General features: G+C 37.4%; 1 pseudogene; it reads left to right on the top strand.

The window, feature by feature from the left end:
- Positions 1-12,675: 12,675 nt before the first annotated feature.
- On the top strand, positions 12,676-13,697 carry LOC103054996 (transmembrane protein 185A pseudogene; annotated as a pseudogene).
- The last annotated feature ends 1,102 nt before the right edge of the window (positions 13,698-14,799 follow it).

The raw sequence follows: 14,799 nt of genomic DNA, 5'->3' as shown, positions 1-14,799 counted from the left end.
CAATGCCCAAGAGGAAGTCCTAGAGTAACACATGCTCCCCAAAATCTTAGCTGTAGCTGCCAGAAATCCTCCAAAAGTTACTAAGTGTAACTTTGACAGGACAGAGTGATAAAATTATTGGAAGTAACCAACAGTATTTCATTTATTTAATTTAATATGATTCACTTAAATTAAATCAAATCAAATTTGGCTTTGATAATGTTCCCCACCCATTTTTGATATTGTAGATCTCAGTATGCTCCATGAAGGGCAAGTGTTGCCAGTGAAGGACTGCATCTCTGCATTACTGAGATATCAACACAATTTATTTGGAGCTCCTTTGCCATAACCTTTGCATTCCCCATCTATTGGACAGTGGTGCTCAGTTCCCATATCTTGCAAAAGAGTAGTTGCTTTGTTGCAATCAATGGATCTGTAATTATAGTCCAGAATTTTCCACTTACAGTATCTGGAGAGTCCAGAATATGAATTCCATTAATGTCAATTCCAAACATATGGCCATCATGTTCTGAAAATAAATCCTTCTGTTTGCCTTGTATTTCAGTCAGAATTACATGGTAAATACGCTATGATGGTAAACAGTTATGCCTAAGGTTTACGCGAAGGGGATTTGTCAGGGTATTGTTGATAAAAGAATTTGGAGGGGGTGGGGAAACTGGAAACAATTTAGGTCTGTGGGTTTTTCCTAATGTACATTTTAGGGCTTCGTGTAAAAGGCAGCTTGCTGACAATTTACTGCAATGGATCATATTCCTTATTTAATTAAAAGAATGCTATCCAGACTATGCTTCAGTATCCTGTAATTGCAATCATGCCATCAGTTAACTCAGTGCTGTTGAAGGTTGAAGGTATCTTCAGACAGTAATTTGTTGAGGGTGATCAACAGCCACGTTCTTTGTGTTCTACTGATCATTCCATGCCTTTGATTTGGGTGATCCTTCCTTTGATCAAAGTTAGTCCAAGCTGTCCAACAGAAGAAGCACAGGCAGCATAACACCTCTACCTACTACAATAATTAAATCCTTACCCCGCTTGTTTAATGCTTTGGTCTTTCTCAGCAGAATTGCAGAATTCCTGTTTATTTTGAATTAATTCTAGCATTTTCAAATCTTGAGCAATAGGATACATGCAAAATAGACAACAGAATTAGAATTGTAAGGAACATTTTCTGATATGTACATTTTCTTTCAAAAGCAATTCTGAGCATTATGTTTGGGAAGACAGCAATTTGCAGGAAAACACATTTCATGAGACAAAAATGAGTACTGTAATGATTAAATCTCCAGACTGACTTGGTGTGAACCTCACAACACTGATCTGAATAAGACAATTCATGGTGGTCTTAGCTCAGTTAAGTGGGATCAGGTGGTCCTATTCTGCTCAAATGCTAAATTATAAGGCAGTTAAATATAGGAAAAGATGTTTTAGCTACACACATTTCAAACAGAGAGAGAAAGGTGTGTGGCTAAAACGCCCTTGCTCTGAAATCTGGCATGCTGCCTCTTCTTACAATGTTCTGGCATTCCTGAAAGTTTCATTTCATTAAGTTAAAAAAAGAAAACAATATAAGTCCAACCCCCTTGGGGATAAGAGGGGAACAGAGATAAGAGGGGAACAGAGTTCAGTTTTTATTGATTTGTACTCCATAATTGGGAATGAACTGGGATGGGCTATGCTCCAGAACAGCCAAAGGTTTAGACTACCGGATACTTCAAATTCTCTCTGTATTGTTTATCTATTTAAAAAAAAAAAAAACTTAAGCTGCCCAGAGTCATTTTGCAGTTGGCTAGCCTCTAAATCTAATAAGCAAACAAATATATAAAATATCTAAACCTGGATATAAAAGTGGCTCTTTGCACAGCCCTCACAATGTAGATGGATCTAAATAACAGATGAAGCTAACGGGAAACTCCATTACGGTATTTAAACATGTACAGTCTAATGCATGACTGTAAGTAATAGCCCTTTGCCCAATAAGTTTTACTCTCATGTCAGCATACATAGGATTATAGCCTAAGATATAATCCTTAACCCAGTTCTTGGGAAATAAGTCCCACTGAATACAGTGGTGTAGATATCAGAGTGAGTTAGCTCTGAGTAACTGTAAAATGTGACTTTGTAATAATGAACCCTAAAGAAATTTATTACAGATCCTTCATAAACTGCAATAGTAATTTTCGAAGATACATACAAAGATGTTGTTTCATGCAATGTAAATGAAATAGTTAAACTGCTTTAGTGATTAAGACTAATTTAGGGTTGACTGAACACTTTAAAAATCCTGTAATATAACATCTGTTCATAAATGCTTGACTGCATCCATAGATGCTTATTCTCAATGAAGGCAACATGCTAGAGTATTCAAAACTGAATCCAGACAACAGACCTAAGTTATTACTGAAACATGCCATCATTTTGAATTTAGTTAGGACATTGTGAAATTTAGCACAATAGAATTAAGAGGGAAAATACTACATAAGCAAGTTATTTAAAACTTTGCCAAGATGGAGATTCTTTTTTTAATTTGCTACTCTTTGCCAACAATAAAGATATTGCTTAAGTTTTAATTCATTCTGTCTGGTATATAAACTTTAGAGACTTATTATATGCTTCCTTTCAATATTATGTGGGCATTAGCAAACTATTGGCAGTAATCCATAAACTATTGGAGAAAATACCTGGCTGTTTATCATTGGTTTCCTTAATTTTGCTGGCTAGTGATGGCAGCTATGATAGTGATAAAGTAAGAGCTATTCCAGAGTTCTTGTTGAAGGAAAACCAAGGTGCCATGTATGTAGAAGTTGTGGGTGCTGCAGTTGCCAGGCCAAGCACTTAAGAAGAATGCAGTGAAATAAGTTACAAGAATACAAGACACAATAAAGTGGGTCCAGATAACACTAACTATACTAGGAGATCACCAGGTAGAAAAACAAAGTAAAATTCAGTGGAATGGAGAGTATTCCCATTTCCAGTTTTAATGGCTTCAATATTTGACCTTTGTGGTCTGTTCTTGCTCAGGAACAAAGTATTTATAGAGAGAATTAAAGACCTCTATCCAAAACTATGCCTATAATTCCTTTGTTGTCAAAGTTTGGGAAAAAAAGCAGATAAGATTATTGTTTTTCCAGTAGCATGAAGGCTGGATCTATTATCTTGTGGTGATGAAATGTAACTACATTTATTCCTGCAGGAAACTCAAAACAATTTATTTGAAGACATCTATAAAAAGAACTCTACTCTTGCACTTATAACTTCATTTAGTCAGAACCGTTAGAACTGAAGCTGGCGGGATGAGTTTCTACTGGCTTTTCTACTGAAGAAGTGTATGGCTATCTCCCAATTTATATTAAGGTAGCTCAAAATTGGCTCAACAGGTGGCAGCAAGTGGTTGATGAAGTCAAGTGGGGTCAGTCTCGCTTAGCATTTGAATGGGAACTGTGACTGTAGGCTAGGCTGGAAATAATACTAATAATACTAATAATTCAGCTTCTTTTCTTTCATCAGCATGCTAATATCAGATGCAAGCAAGCTAGAATAGATGAAAGAAAATAAGCTGAAGAACAAGAAGACCAAAGAATATCTGATCAAAAAATATCACCTAGAAACAAGGAAGATCAAAGAAGCATTGGAAATAATAAAGCAGCAAGTAACAGCCATAACCAAAAATATCAGCAGATACAAAGCTCAAATTGCACACTACAGGCAGAATCTCCAATTTCAGTTGAATCAGAAACATTTCTACAAATCCATCAATGGAAAGACTGCAATGAACCAGTCAACACCTGACAAAGAATATACAGTGCTGTTCTGGGTGCAGCTATGGGACAACCCAAAGAAATGCAACAAGAATGCAGCTTGGATAAAGGAGGCAGATAAGAATTTTTAAAAAGCTGAAATGAAAGAACTTTTAATAACAGCAGAAATGGTGGAGAAAAGGGCAAGGAAGATCAAGAATAGGTCAGCACCAGGTGAAGATGAACTGCATGGTTTTTGGTAGAAACATCTGACTGGTCTCATTTTCAAGCAGTTTAACAACATACTCCAAGGAAATTAAATTGAAGATTGGTTAACATCTGGCAAAACCTACTGATAAGGAAAGATCCAACAAAAGGGGCAGCACCAGCAACTACAAGCCAATTACTTGCTTACCAAGAACTTTCAAATTGCTAACTGGTGTGCTGGCTGATGCAGTCCAACAGCATCTAGTTGAAAACATCTCTTTCCATCTGAGCAGAAAGGAAACCACCCAAACAGCAAAGGAACAAAAGATCAACTCCTAACTGACAAGATGATTTTGGAAAACTGAAAAAGAGGGAAGACCAACTTGAATGTAGCTTGGATTGATGACAAGAAGGCATTGGACTCCCTGCCACATGTTTGGATAATCAAGTGCCTAGAAATAACAGGAGTCAGTAGAAACATCAGATGCTTTGTGCAAAGATCAAAGGCACAATGGAAGACACAATTGCTGGTCAGTGGTGATAGACTGGGAGAGGTTACTATCAAGAGAAGAATGTTTCAATCTTCCACTACTGTTTGTCATTGCACTAATTCTTCTGTCAACAATACTGAACAAGCCAGCCCATGGCTGTCGAACATCAAAAACATCTGCCAGGCTATCCCACCTCCTTTACATGGACGATCTGAAGCCGTATGGAAGTACACCATCTGAAATAGAATTGCTGCTCAACACTGTCTGAATATACAGCCAAGATATTGCAATGGAGTTTGGACTGGACAAATGTGCCGCCCTGACCATCAACAGGGGAAAAATAGTGAAAACTGAAGGAATCAAGATGCCCTATGGAAATAACATCAAGGGTTTGGATGAAGAAGATTACTACAAACACCTGGGCATCCTTCAAGTTGGCAACATCAAGCACATTGAAGTCAAGAAAATTAGTAGTGAATATATCATGAGAGTGAAGAAGATCTTAAAGTCCAAACTCAATGGAGGAAATAGCATCAAGGCAATTAACACCTGAGCAATTCCAGTCATTAGATACACAGCTGAAATAGTGGACTGGACTCAAGCAGAATAGAAGCCCTAGATAGGAAGACCAGAAAAATAATGACAATGAATCATGTCCTTTATCCACGCAGTGTCATTGACAGATTCTACTGACCAAGGAGCATAAGTGGGCATGGAACGTTGCAAGTACACCAGACAGTTGAAGAAGAAAGGGCATTGGAAGAATATCTGAAGGGCAGTGAAGAAGATGCGCTGAAGCTAGCACACCTTGAAGGCTTACTGAATATTGAAGAGACCAACTGGCCTACAAGAAAGACCAAATGAAGAAGAGAAAAGAGACATGGCAAGGCAAAGTATTACATGGCCAATACACACACGCACACACACACACACAAAACAAACTAGCAGACAAAGCAGACAACAACAAGACTTGGCAATGGCTAAGAGCAGGAAAGTTGAAGAAAGAGACAGAGAGGCTAATTCTGGCTTCACAAGGCCAAGCCTTAAGAACAAACATACAAAGACAGAATTGAGAAGACAGAAACAGACAGCAAATGCCACCTCTGCAAAGAAACAATGGAACTCCTAGTTAGCTGCTGCAAGATGATTGCACATACTGACTACAAGCAATGGCATGATAAAGTAGCAACAATGGTGCATTGGAATATCTGCAAGAAATACCTTTTGCCTGCGAGCAAGAACTGGTGGGACCACAAAACAGACAAAGGAATAGAAAATGAAGAAGCTAAAGTGCTCTGGGACTTCAGAATTCAAACAGACAAGCATCTGCCACACAACACCCCAGACTTAACAATTGTTGATAAGAAAGACAAAAAGTCTGGATAGTGGACATTGCAACACCTGAAGACAGCAGAATAGAAGAGAGAGACCCAGAGGAAAATCACAAAATACAAAAATCTGGAAACAGAAATAGAATGACTGTAGCAAAAGAAATCAAAGATAATACCAATAGTAATAGGCACCTTGGGTACAATTCCAAAACATCTGGAGCACCACTTGAAGACCATCAGCATTGACAGAATCACCATCAGTCAATTGCAAAAAGCAGCTTTACTTGGAACAGCTTCCATCTTGCAATGATACCTTTAACACCATCAAACAACAACATCTGCCTATCCCAGGTCCTTGGGAAGGACTCGATAAGGTGGATAAAAATGCCAAATCCAGTCTAAACAACTGGCTGACTGTGTGACCAACCATAATTGTAAAACATCTGAAAGAAGGCAATAGAAGTGTCCATGAAGTTACAAGGATTCAATAAAATTTCCCTTTGAATACAAACCTGTTAGAACTCCAGTTAAGTTTTTATCAAGTCTTAAGGCTACAGAAATAATTAAACTTGCTTTTTTGTCCTAAAAATTAATTCAAAACAGCAAAAAGCCAGAAAAAAAAGAGAACACATAATCAGGTGTTTTGCACTAGTGCGCTTACATTCTGCAGACTTAATCCTTTGCCATTTAGAATATTTTCAGCCTTTTATTTTTAAATGCCATGTAAATTCTGATTTTCTTAAATAAATATACTTTATAATGTTGGTTTCATGTTGGTTTCTTAGATAATAATAGCCTGTTTTCTTGTCTGTTTTTTTTTTCTTTTTTTTCTTCTCAATAGTATTTGGCAAAGTGGGAGATTTACTGGGATGCCAGTAAATTAATGTCATTTCAAATTAATCTGTTCTCAGTTGTGTGCATGGGTGGCCAAGCAGGAAAATATGTTTTAATTCTGTACATTCTACCTTGCCGCAACCATCTCCATCAAAACAAGTGTAAGGAGCTTGGTTCATTCCTCATATCTTTTGTAGCATAATCAAAGTGCTCTATTGATGCCACCTAAACACATCTCTCAAAAGATTCTGAGGAAGATAATGAGAAAGAAAGACTATCAGTAGCATTTTGCCTGTTTGGTCAAGAAGCACTTGCCTGTGTTAATGTCCGTTGAATAATATTAATATCTTGATTTTTTTTTTTCTGGTTCCCAACAGTGGTGCTTTTCAGACAAAGAACTTCATAACATAAATGTTCAAAGAGAAGGTTTTCGACAGTTCTCTGGATCATCTTCCAAACACTTACCATTCCAAAAAATTGGGAAAACTTGTTGATAGACATGGCAAACTCTGAAGATTTAATCATTTAGAAAGCTAGCTGAATAGACTAAGCCACATTAATATTTTTCTCATTGTTTTCCTCATGGGCATTTCATTCAGAATCTTCTAAAAACATTCATTTTTATTCATGCTTATTCTATGCACACACCACCAGGAGTATGCCAATCTACAGTATATTTGAGATATCCATCAGAGAATGATATATGAAGAAGAAAGGAGTATGTTAACTAGTCTGGACTCCAGGTCCACCCAGCTTCCAGTACCACATATTCCATCAGGTTTGCAGTACAATTATACATCTCATGGGAACCATGTGCAGCCTGGAATTCTTAACTATTCAAGTGGTATTTCCACTTGGGTCTTATTTTGAACAGTCACACACAGACTTTGGATGATTGCATTAGTAGGCACAATCTCATTCCTTCCTCTATGGGCATGGCATATTTATGGAAGACCATAAATATTTTGCCTCTATTTCAATAGCCTCCCCATAAAATACATATTACTTTACTCTCCCCATTATACAGTAGCCGTATACTACTAAGTACTATTAAGTTTGCATAGCGTTTCCTGTTATACTAATTGAGAATTTGCTTTTTCTCTCATAGGGTTGCTGCATACGGGCTTCATATAATCCCAGGAAACTTTATAGGTTTCAGAAATCCTGTCCTTTCATCTCTGCAATCCCAGATTAGGAATTATTTCTTGGTTACACTACTGTGCAATGCTTGATTAAGATGGAGAATTTATATAAACCTGGCCTTTATATAAATCAGGGATGTATGACATGTAGCCTTTCCCCTTTAACTCTAACAGTTTCATCTCTAACATCATCATCCTTCCACTGGCTATACTGGCTAAGGCTGATGGAAGCTACAGTTCAACAATATCTGATATAAATAATGTTGCTCATAAATATTTGGGTTATTCATAGAATGGTCTAATACATCGATAAAAGGAAGGGAACAAGCTAAGTCCTTGGCTTCAATGACATTTTATCAAAAGTCTATCATTTGTGCATTTGTGGTTTAATCCAGTAATGCCTCTTTGTCCTTGCGATATTCCAAAAAGTATATTTACGCTGAAACCTTTTTGTTATCATACTTTTTGAAAAGAAAAAAAATCAGTCTCATTAAGTTGCTTTCTCTCTGTCTTTATGAACTAAATGGATACATTACTTTCAATCCATCTTCATATCAGAGTATTTATAAGCCTCATCTGGTTGGGATAATAAATTCCCATAAACACCCATGAAAGCTGAAAGAACACAGCATCACAGCGGTCATGTGTGGATCCAATCTAGATCTAAATACAAAGAGATGAGAAAGTCAACAACAATAGATTTATTTTAATCCATGCAGAGGTTGCTAATGCAGACTGCCAAGCATTATATGGGACTTTCCTGAACTGCTGGCAACACACACCAATATCTCTATTACTTCAGTTGAAGAAAGGTCAACAGTCCTATCACACATCTTTAGTTTCAAACCATCTTGTGACTTTCACTACTTACGTATCAATTTTTCGACAGCAGCAAATACATTTTTTGTGACAAGAGACTTCATTCCCGTCAGCAAGTGATGTGCTTTTTGAGCTGTACATCAAAATGAATGCATTTGCTATAATTCTTCCTTCACAGTTGCTGGGACAGAAAACATAATTTCACTAAATGTCAAGTGTTTACCTGAGAAAAAGTTTGAGGAAACGAAAATGGGGAAGAAAGAACAGTGTGAAAAGCTATTAAAGTCAATACTGCTGATTCCAGAGGGGAGGGGGGAAAAAAACCTAAAAATACTCTGAACATTTTAGCATCAAAATGATACTCAGTAGTATATTCCAATAACTGTAGTACTGCAACTGTACTATTGCCTACTCTAATAATCATGGTTAGGGGACCAGATACACCCCATGATGCTATCAACCTTCCTATGAATTTCCATTTCTTTTCAGAATCAGTCATGGCTTGAATGATATCTATAGTTATATTTTTGGTAGGATATATTGATGGTAGCAATTTGTGCTATTGAGATAACTATTTTAACTGTTATTACTGTTACAACCACAACAAAAATGTAAACAAGTTTGACTCAAAAAGTGAAAGAGAAGGTAGAAATAAGAAGTTAGGGATATGGAAGAATGGGAAAGACCAAGCAAAAATATAAGCAGTCATCTACACAAACTTTGATTTAAAAGAGAGAGAGAGGAAGAAGAATGGGAAGAATCACATGTGTGGCTAAATGTCACTGCCAGGTACTACAGGTAGTCCTTATTTAGCGACCATTTGCAGTTATGACAGTAATGAAAAAGTAACTTTGTGACCAATCCAAGCATTTACAACCTTCAGAGGTCTGTAAAGCAAAGGAAAGCTAAAATAAATTCATAAGCGCAGTCATGGTTTCGCTTATTGACTGCTTTGCTTAATTACCAAATGTCCCAATTGTGGTCTCTACCCGAGGACTACCTATACTCAGCTAAGCCCAATTAGTTAAAAAGAGGTAGAGAAATATCCCTTCCAAGGATGCCTGGACTTAGCATCTATCTCAGCATGTCAGGTACCAATGCAGCCCTGATCCCGTATCTTCTGTAACGGTCAGTTCCTACAAAAGTAAAGATCTTGAATGTGGTAAACAACCATCTAGAAGTTCCTTCATTATCAGTGAAAAGGCCTGCTAGTTCTCCAGTTCACAGAAGGACACTGAAAACAAAAATGAACAAGGTGTTACCATAACATTCTTTAGTATTATACTACTAAATATACTACTAAATCCTAAACTGGCTTTAAATAGGAATCAGTTCAATTGCTGTAATTCTTGCAACCTCGTCTCTTTCTTCACAGCAAACCTTGCTAAAGAGACCTTGAGAAAATCAAGCTTGGGAAGGAATTGCTTTTAATTTTAGGCAGAGACCTTGAGCCCAAATTTTGAAGAGTTTCACTTTGACCTTTCATTGCAGGAGAAGATTTCTGATTCAGTTGGCTATTTTTCTTTCTATTTCCAAATGTGGAATCAATCCCAGGGGCTATTTTGGCTTCTGCAATTAATTAGAATATTTGGTAGAGTGAAATATAACTATTCTCCTCTCTGCTAAATCTTAGGAGTCTGAAATCCAGGAATGAGTTGTAGAAAAATTATGATTGGGGGAGGGGGAGAAAGGTTAAAAAAGGAAAGACAGTTTTGATTTTAGATTGCAGATTATTATTTATTTGAATTTATAAACTGCCTAACTCCCATAGTTTCATTTTCATCATCAATTATTCCATTTTTTTTCCTTTAGCAAGTGGATGGAGTGTTGGTTTCCACTATTGCTCCTCCTCCTAGGATAGATACAAGGCAGCTATTATTTCAGAAAAAAGCAAGTTCTACACTTCAAAAGCAATAAAAAAGGAATCCATAATCCTATAGAGGACTGTCTCCACCTGAACATGACAAATGTGTCAGGCGAGATAGTCTTTCTTTTAATTAAAAATTAAATAAAGGCAATGAGTTACAATGTCATGATTTGGATATGTGTGCAATATCCCTTAAATCAATCTTCCCATATTTACTATGTGTTGGCTGCTGTTTTGGAAGTCATAGATTTCTCAGTAGAAAAGAACTGGAATTAGATAAGCCTTTGCATATATGATATCATTTTCAAAAGAAAGATAAAATTCACTTCTGTATTTACATATACCTTGTGTAATGTTCATTTCAGAGGAAGGATTCTATCTTCTACCTTTAAGATAGAGTCCATTTATGTGATATATATCAGGGGAAAAAGGACATTTGAAAGAGTTCCTAGGGCCTTTGGGCTCAGGATGAGACCACCTAATAGGATGCAATGTAGTTCTGGAGCATTTGAAACTAGCACAGTGCAGGTAACTGCTCTTGCTTTTTTCTGTAGGAGTTCTCATTCAGTTTTATCAATGGGAAATTATTTAGAAATTCTTTGAGAGGATAACAATGTTTCAGTTTCCCATGATCCAATTTAATCCCAAAGGAGTTTCGTTTTTATGGTGCCTTCAGATCAGTGATGAATCCTGGCGACCACCTGGACTAGTCTCTGCAGTTTTCTTCACAAGATTTGGCAAGTGGTTTGCCATTGCTGTCTTCCTAGGGCTAAGAGAGAGTGACTGGCCCAAGGGCACCCAGCTGGCTTTGTGCCTCAGGCAAGACTAGAACTCATGGTCTTCTGGTTTCTAGTCTGAGCCTTAACCACTACACAACAGGCTCATCAAAGGAGAATATCATGACAGTATTCCTCCCACTGATCTACCCTCACCACTAAGGGGTGTCTTGGCTTGAGAAATGGCTGGAGACTTTCTCCTTCTCCTGGTGAAATTTGGAGAAAACATCCATCCAATTACTCTGCTCACAAATTGTCAGCCCTTTGAGGTAGTCCAGAGAAGATGCACCAACCATGGGTACTAACACTAACTTTATTGTAAGGTTACAGTAACAGAATCTTGCAAGTCTGAAAGTACACCTCTCCTCCCTTGCCTTTACAGTCCAAGAAACTAGGGAGGCTCCCTTCTAAGATGTTTGCCATGCCCCCACTGCTTCTGTGGACTAAGCTGCCTCTTATCTGACCATTCCTAGTCTGTAGCTCCTCCTCCTCCTCCTCCTCCTCCTCCTCTCTCAAGGACATTCTCACAGACCTTTATATAAATTTGGGGAAAATTTCAAAATATCATTTGTGCATAGCTGAAATTGTGAATTAGGAGACCAGTTCTCCTTGATTTGATTCTAACCAGAATGGAATACACACACACACACATATACACACACACATACACACACACACACACACACACACATACATACTGTGTATACACACACACACATATATACATATATATATATACATGTGTGTGTGTAATATATATATATATACACACACACACACACACACACATACATATACACACACACACACAATACTCAACATGCTATTCTCTTTTGGAATAAGCAACATTGTACAAAGTATAGAAAAAAATATGAATAGTAAGCCAAAAAACTTAAAGTCATGAGGAAAGGAAACACAGCTAAAACTAGGGTCATACCACACTATTTATTTTACTTCTCATACCTTTCGAACTTTGTACATGTAAGTAACGTATTCATACAATGTTTCATATTTTCCCTTTTGTTTTTCAAACTTTTTTTTGTTTTTGGGAATGTTACCAACTTTATTTATTTATCATTTTTATATAGCCGCCCACCTCATGGAAAGTGACTCACCAAGTCATCACCAAGCGGTTCATCCCACCACAGCTTTGGAAAATTCCAAACTTCCTAAAAAGAAGATACTAAGTACAGAGTTTCAAGGAGGAAAATGGAAGATAGAAAAGAAAATCAGGGATGTAAGACAATGTCCTCCCCCTTCCCGAAAAAATACTGAAAATCTGAAAATCAAAAAGGATACAGTATATGGAGGAACTAGAAAGAGGAACTAGACCACAAGGAACAGTATATATAGGAGCAGCTGCTGAGCAAAATTACAAAAATTGAAAAAACTAACAAGTCAGAAATTCCTCAGTTCCTATCCTATTCTTTTCTGAGAAGACAATATGGATTTCACCAGGAAATTATTTTTTCTTATTTTTGCCTACCTGCTGCTGTTCTCAATTTTGCTTTCCCTCCAGTTGGATGACAAGACTGAGTGGAGCTACTGGGCAATATTTGCTCCACTATGGCTGTGGAAATTAATGGTTATTGTGGGTGCCTCAGTAGGAACTGGAGTAGGGGTACAAAACTCACAATATCGAAGGGGAAACGTGTGGAGTTCAAAGCCATATTAATTGCTGTCAGTATCCACCTTCTTCTGCTGATGTCTGAAGTTCTGGTCTGTGATGGAATTGAGAGAGGAACCTGGTTCTGGCTTCTGGTCTTCATGCCCCTCTTCTTTATATCTCCAGTATCAGTGGCTGCTTGCGTGTGGGGCTTCTGTCATGACAGATCTCTGGAGCTGGAAATCCTGTGTTCTGTCAATATTCTCCAGTTCATATTTCTTGCACTCTGATTGGATGAAATTATCAAGTGGCTGTGGCTTGTTGTTTGTGTCCTAATGTCCTTTCTCTGTTGGAGAAAGGTCTGTATTACACCATCTGGTCTGTCTTATTCTTACTCTCAATGGATGTGATTGCCAAACAAAGAAGAACACACATTACTATGGCAGTAAGTTGGATGATAATCATGGTTCCTTTACTCACCTTTGAAATCCTACTTGTGCACAAACTGGATGGACATAACACATTCTCCTACATACCCATATTTGTTCCACTTTAGCTTTCACTGATCACTTTAATGACAATGATGTTGGGACAGAAAGGGGGCAATCATTGGTGGTTTGGAATTTGCAAAGACTTGTGCCAGTTTCTCCTTGAGATCTTCCCATTCCTGAGGGAGTATAGCAACATTTCTTATAATTTACATGATGAAGATAATGAGGAAACCAAAGAAACCCGTCCCCAAACCTCTCAAAATTGCTCCAATGTTTCAAAAAAAGGCTGAGATGGTCATTACGCAGAGGCCTGGAAAGTATGTTATACCACCTCCCAAACTAAATATTGATATGCCAGATGAAAAAATGAACTTGAAAAGGACAGACCTCTCCCTGTGAAATCACAATTGGGTATCCATGGCCAACATTTTTTTTTTTAATTCATGCCTTTGTCTTACTTTGTTTATGGCTAGAGATTTGGGCCTCAGTGGCTTGTAATGTAGCTTTGCATTAATGTCATTTCCTTAAGAAGTGTCCATCCGCTTGCATGCAAAATACCACACCAGTAAAAGTGGGACAAGAACAGTAACTCTGCCAAGGTTCACAAATGGAAACCGTTGAGTCTATGTTGACAGAACATCAATCTTGGGTTGGTGTTCAGTTCTGAGTGTCAAAGTCACCGTTCTCCACTGGTAATACAGTTTCACGATCCCCACCCCACCCCACCCCAAATTGTGTTTTCCTCTCCACAGTTCCACATAGACAAGGCCCACAAAGGCCTTTTGCACTCAAGCTGTCCTGGGGTGGATTGTATGTGTGTTGGAGCACACTTAAATGATCACATCTACAGCATGTTTATTATCAGAATTAATGACTACCTGCTTCTGTAGAAAATGCTTTCCAAATTGTGTTGGGAAAATGTGATATCTAACACAAGAATTATATTGAGTAGAAACATCTGGATCCTGTTCAACAATTGAAGACCAGCTTAGCAATTGCTGCCAACCACTCCAGCACCAACAGATTATACTCCAAAATAACCTTTAGGTTTGGAATTGCTGCTTCTTTCCCTAGACACTTTTAGATTCTGAAGTTCTGCATCTGGATTTAAGGACCAAAAAAGAATGAAAACACGCTGTGTTTATCGGGGGGGGAAAAGTCAATGTTTCCCATTACAATTTTAAAACGTTCCTATATAAAACTATTTTTTCCCTCTCACATTTAGTTTTCTTTGATAATAATGTATAAGATAACATGTTCTTTAGAAGATAAAAAGCTTGAAAAAAAACTATTTGTTGACTAACTGAAAAGGCTTTTTTTAAAAAATAAATGTAGCTGCCTTATGTTTAAAATTGTTTAGAAGGTTTTAGCATTTGATGGTGAATTTTATGCTTTTTACTGTGAGGTGCCACAGGAAGAGCATAGCTTTGAGTGGCAGGTAAAAAATGTATTTATAACATTAAATAAACTAAAACAAGAAGCAAGTTCTCAACACATTCTC

This window comes from Python bivittatus, unplaced genomic scaffold (genome assembly GCF_059951505.1).
Source record: "Python bivittatus isolate LINGU-HERP-01145 unplaced genomic scaffold, Pbiv_v1 ctg000060_np1212, whole genome shotgun sequence".
Lineage (NCBI taxonomy): Eukaryota > Metazoa > Chordata > Lepidosauria > Squamata > Pythonidae > Python > Python bivittatus.
Note: the sequence above shows the minus strand (reverse complement) of the source record. Positions and strands in the feature narration are given on the sequence as shown.